Genomic DNA, 6,441 nt, shown 5'->3' with positions numbered 1-6,441 from the left:
CTTATTCCTTTAACTTTAATAGGTTATTTTTTCAAAAATATAATATTGACAGTGCAATTTTTTTTTGCTCTACCATAAAAGAACCCAAAAAATGGCAAATCATAACCAAAAAAGACACTGTCTAGTTATATACATGAACTTGAAAGATGTTCCTTTTCCCTTCAGATACACACAGAGAGAGAGAGAGAGAGAAAACATCCCAAGTAAGAACAATTATCTCACGTTTTGGTTTGCTTCCTAACTTTACCTCACAGTGGAATCGTAGACAAGCACATGCCATTTTGGGAGCAGGTTGCTCAAGCTCCACATGGTTGCTTTCCAGAAGCCACAGGCTATGACACTGAAGCACATGAGCTTGAGGGACCCTCATAGGCTTCTGGTTTGTTCATCCCCAAATACTTCCTGAAAGGAGAGGAAAGACTCTCATCACAAAAGAACACAAGTGAAGCAGAATCAAGGGACATTAAAGAGCATGGGGCTAAGGAACCCGGACAGGTGACTGACTTGGAGATGAGCTTGAATGGGGCATGTTTGCCTTTCCCTGGCTCTGTGTTTCAGAGAGACCCCATTGCTGGATTGTCTTCCTCTGAGTTACCAGGGAAGAGCTGAGCCCATTGGAGTTTCAGGGAGACTTGTCCTGTCAAAGCTCCTCTCTTCCCCGTATCTTCACATCCCACCCAGCCCTTGAGAGTCAAGTGCCTTATTTCCAGGGCTACCCTGAGGCTGAGGTAAACTATCATGCCTTCCCATTCCCACTGCAGCGCCCCTGCTTTCTGTCTTCTCTCCATATCACATTAGTTAGTGTCTCACTAATCAGTAAAATCATGTATGCTCCAGATTTGAATGGTGGCTAATCCGTGACCCCATGTGGACAAACAGCTTTACATGTTAATAGGGACCTTTAGTACTCTTCCTTCAGATAGGTCTGAATATGGGACTTTATCAATATGGGACTTTATCAGTCCACTGCATCATGAAGACTAAGGACTTAAGTAGAAAGTATCCACCCTAGCCATCAGGGAAATACAAATCAAAACCACAATGAGATACCACCTCACACCAGTCAGAATGGCAAAAATTAACAAAACAGGAAACAACGAATGTTGGCGAGGATGTGGAGAAAGAGGAACCCTTTTACACTGTTGGTGGGAATGCAAGTTGGTACAGCCACTCTGAAAAACAGTATGGAGGTTCCTCAAGATGTTAAAAATAGAGCTACCCTACGACCCAGCAATTGCACTACTAGGTATTTACCCCAAGGATACAGATGTAGTGAAAAGAAGGGGCACCTGCACCCCAATATTCATAGCAGCAATGTCCACAATAGCCAAACTGTGGAAGGAGTTAAGATGTCCTTCCACAGATGAATGGATAAAGAAGATGTGGTTCATATATACAATGGAATATTATTCAGCCATCAGAAAGGATGAATACCCACTATTTGCATCAACATGGATGGAACAGGAGGAGATTATGCTAAGTGAAGGAAGTCAAGTGGAGAAAGACAATTATCATATGGTTTCACTCATATATGGAATATAAGCAATAGTATGGAGGACGATAGGGGAAGGGAGGGAAGTCTGAAAAGGGAGAAACCAGAGAGGGAGATGAACCATGAGAGACTATGGACCCTGGGAAACAAACTGAGGGTTTCAGAGGGGAGGGGGGAGAGGGAGGGGGTAGCCGGGTGATGGGCATTAAGGAGGGCACGTGTTGTGATGAGCACTGGGTGTTATACACAACTAATGAATCGTTGAACACTACATCAAAAACTAATGATGTCCTATAGAGTGGCTAACTAAACATAAAAAAAAAAAAAAGAAAGAAAGTATCCATCCTTTTCTCTTCTCTGTTTTTACTGACTAGTTATTTGTGGACATGAACACCCTGGACTCCCCCACATACCTCTTGTACAAGGTCTGAGATCATAACATCTTAGGGCAGATACAGGCTGCCGAGAGGAGTGAGGAAAAGAACGGGAGACCTGAGGTTTATCCTTCCAACCCCATTCTCCACCAAGACTTCATAACATGCCCCTGTTTCTCTTCACTTCACACAGTCCTTGCTATGCAGCAGCCCCAAGTTCACATTTGTGGACTGTGTACTTCTACTGACTCCCTGCCTTTCAGCTGAGCAACTGTGCTACTCTTCACAGCATGACATTCTTTGGGAAAACCATGTAAAACTGTACATGTCAACTGTGTCCTCATCTCTGCCTATAGATGGAACCACTTGTCCTATTGTGCCAGAAGATCCCTTAGGAGCCACCTAATGTTATTTGGTAAATTTTTAAAGCACAGGCTTAAAGACACAATGCATTTCAATGCTTGTTGAAAGGTATTGTGTTATAGTGTTTAAAAGCTAATTTGTATTTCATAAATTAATTGAATGAAATCAAAGAGCACATATCTTAAACCTGAATTTGAAGATAATATTATTTCTTCACTTAATATTTACTCTCCGGTTTGTTTAACATCAGTCCTAAAGTTCGATCTGATATGGCATTGCAGACTCATTGTACCTTTCTACATTTTGCTCAGAACTTTAGAGAGCTGGCCAATAGAGTACTGGGGTGGTAACAAAGTAGAAAACCAGAGTGAGTGGTTTCATAAGTTAGATACAAAAAAAATTTTCCATCATACTGATGAAGAAACTCCATTAGTTTCAATATAAGCCAAGTAAAAACTATGAAGTTGTATAGCACAGTATTTTGCTTCATAAGCATTTGATTATGTTTCATCTATTTGGAAGAAAGAAGAAGAGCTATTAGTCAGAAGACAGACAGACAGACACACACACACACACATACACAACCCAGTATATGAACATATATTGATTCTTATAAAGAATAAAATCAGGGATTTTTCACTCTTCATGTTTTCATTTGCAATGTTAAATAGAATAATGCTAGTTGTAAAGTTCCAAACACTTAAATATTTTCTTCATTATAAGTTCTTCAACACTAAACATGTGTTACCCTAATTGTAATTATTCTAATATCACCTACCTTAAGATGACTACCAAAACTGTGTTGCTGATAAAATTTTATTGTCTGCAAGAAATTTTTTTAAAAGATTTTATTTATTTATTTGACAGAGAGAGACACAGCGAGAGAGGGAACATAGGCAGGGGGAGTGGGAGAGGGAGAAGCAGGCTTCCTGCGGAGCAGAGAGCCCAACATGGGGCTTGATCCCAGGACCTGGGATCATGACCTGAGCTGAAGGCAGACGCTTAACGACTGAACCACCCAGGCACCCCAACAGTACTTGTTTCTAAATTGGAGTTTGTACATTTCGACCAGTCCTCAAATAAAGATCAATGTTTTTCAGCTATCCTGGAGAAACCGGCTGATTTATGAAATGGATACTCTATCTGCAAATGACCAGAGAGCACTTGCACATAGAGATGGAAATAAAGGCTGTTTCAGTGGATAAACAATCAAACAAACAAATCACAGCTAGAACCTATCACTGCAAACAGAACAACCAAATCAGGATTTGGGGTCTCCAGGATCTAGGTTCCATCTGCTCTTAGACCCACTGAAAGCCATTCTCTGTCCTTCTCTGTGCTCAGGGAGGCTGAGTATACATTACCCGGGCTCCTCTGCACTCGGGCTTCTGTTGGGTTTGGTCAACGGGAGGTGTCCACAGGAGCTTGGGGGGCAGGAGGAGAGCAAGGTCATGGACTCTAGTCCCGTCCCTTCTCCCGGCTAGGGCCATTGTGGTAGTGGTTGTACCCCCGTAGGGCTACAACTTCCACCCATCAACCCCTCCCACAAGGCTCCCTCTCTCCACCACTCACCAAAACACCTTTCTCCTTCAGGTGTGGTTAAGGCTTCTGTTGTGGCAGGTCCCTGGGTGCCTCACCCATTCCCCTGGGCTTCCCTAGTCCTGCCCACACCTCTGTAACTAGCCCTATACTAAAAGAAGTCACCTAAAGGATGGTCTTGTCGACCACCCTCTTTGTTTCATAACAGATGAAATTTGTCACACATCGTACAGCTATTGCAAAATTGGGGTTAGAATTTAGGTCTGGACTCCCAGTCTAGGCCGTGCCTCAACACAACCCTCTGCCATGTTCCCAGATGAAAGGAGGCCCAGAAGGCAGGGGTTATAGTAGTAAGAGGAAAGCCCAGGGCGCATCCATAATGAGAAAGTGGGGAAGGGCACGAAGAGAGAGGTATCTGTGCATGTGCACTGAGGTCAACGGGGTTATAAAGAGGGCTATGCCCCTTAGAGGTAGATCAATTGCAACCCGCTCAGGGAGAAGTGCTCATGCAGACTTCACTCCCCCTCCCACAAAGGTCAGCTCACATTCCATCTTCCTTTTGAGGTCTCCCTGGAACTGAAACGACCATGTAAAATTAAATTCCCATAGAATTTATTGCTCGTAATATTGTGAAGATCAAGTGAGACAATGCATATTGGAATGCCTTGTAGAAAGTGATAGATTCACAGTGTTATTGATGACAACCATCAAGGAAAGATGAGGATCCTTGCTCCCTTGGCATGGTGTTTGTTTGACATGAAAGGAAACGTGCAAAAGATGCTACCACCTTACCCTATAATTAATATTTCTGAACTTTCTTCATAGGGTTCAAATGAAAAGGCTCAGTGAAGAATGCGTAAATAAACTTGAATTGACTCAGGTTGGCCTCAGAATTTTGGCTTCGATGTGTGTTTATGTCTTGATTTATATACCTGGAACACAGTCTGTGGTAGATAATTTTTCTTTATATAGCAGGGGATGAGGTGGTCTCAGTGGAGTCTGAGAGGGTCTGTACTATGCACAGAGACACAGACTTTCTGGCTGCCGAATTCGCAGAACATAACTAAAACCTTTGCTGAATTGTCCAGCGTTGGATGGGTTATATCATCTCCAGCAGATTTTCAACAACCCTCCAATAAAACAGCTACCACAAAAGATGAGGATTTACTAAATCATATTTTCCAGAGGAATCACTTGACTCAGAGCTGGTAGAGTCAGCTCTAAGAGAGAAGGAAAACTGATCTTTCCCTGAGCTATACGTAATAGAAAAGCAGCCAGAGAATACTTTGAAACTGGGCCTCACAAAGAACATGTGGCTTCCAAAGCCCAATAGAGGTGCCAGGATCTCTCAAAGCGAGAAAACCCTAACAGTCACCAGGAATTAGACATCCACTATTCCATCTGGGCTGAGGACGCTGAAACAGTTTAGAGAAACAGTCTGAATGGTGAAGAATGAAGCCCCAGTTTCACTGAAGCTCAGTTTCCCCTCAAGAACCTCAAAAAGAACTACAGGCTGCCGACACAGCCAACTCAGTGCCCCCCCTCCCCAATGGACCCTGAGGAAATTCTCTCGGTTAATAGTCACTGAGCAGCAGTGGATGCAGCATCATCTGCCAGGTGCTCTCAGGAAACAGATTTCTTGCGTGGAAGACATAGTTCTAGATCGCTTGAGAACCTGCCACTAGCCACAGAACCAGCCCAGGCCATTCTGCAGAGAGCTCGGTCAGGCAGTTCAGAGAGAGAACCGAGGAACTGCAGCTGCCGTGGGCACCACGTGTGTTCAGCTGCCACAAGCAAGCAGACAGACAGACATACGCACTACGACCCTTATAGACAACCCTGTTTCTTTTCATGAACCTAAATCTGCAGCACTGTCAGCATGTTTGGAAGAAGGCAGATAGGTATGTCCAGACACTTCTGACTTAGAAGAGACAAAAAGAGTAATTTACTTTTATTTAAAGGACCACCAAGAAGCAACATTGATTCTGACTTGAACAAGGAAGTGGAATAGTTTGGCTCAGAGGAGGACTTTTAGGGGAGTCAATCTTCATTTAACTTGGGTTGCTGTTGTGGTCAACGGCTGGGGAAAAGCTCTTTGAAGTTGGGCCACAGGCGCAGGCCCTAGTTCCTACAACACAGGCCTTAGCTTGTAAGTTAAGAAAACATTTGCCTTTGGAGCAACAAAGATCAAGCGAATTTTCCAGGCTGTTAGGAGACCATTTGGTCATTTGCCTGCTGACCATATGTTAACCTTTTGTCATTTTTAGACGGGCGAGGTCAGGGACCTTAGCCGCCCACCACCCAGACGAATTCTCCCCAGGAGCTTGATACTGTGAGAATGTATCTGACCTTGGGGCCTAAGTTGACATCACCAGATCTCAAGAAGCACTTCAAAAAGGGCTTACCCTGCAGGCTTTCAAGTCAGGAAATGCTGTTGCCTACACCCCTTATATGCCACATCTAGACTTTTCATTGGCAATAATGCTCTGAAGGGGCTATTTGGACTCTAGCTGCATCTCTCCTCAGCTTGCCTGGTGGGTGAGCGCCCTCCTATACACATGTCTGTTACTGCCCTGGAGAGTCTGTCTTCCCGGTAAGAGTCCCAGTTTCTTTAGGGGAATGTGTATTTAACCTTCACTGACATGTAGCATTCTCAATACCAGACTTAGTGCA

Source organism: Mirounga leonina, unplaced genomic scaffold (genome assembly GCF_011800145.1).
Source record: "Mirounga leonina isolate KUSES-001 unplaced genomic scaffold, KU_Mleo_1.0 Mir_101609, whole genome shotgun sequence".
Taxonomy (NCBI): Eukaryota; Metazoa; Chordata; class Mammalia; order Carnivora; family Phocidae; genus Mirounga; species Mirounga leonina.
Note: the sequence above shows the minus strand (reverse complement) of the source record.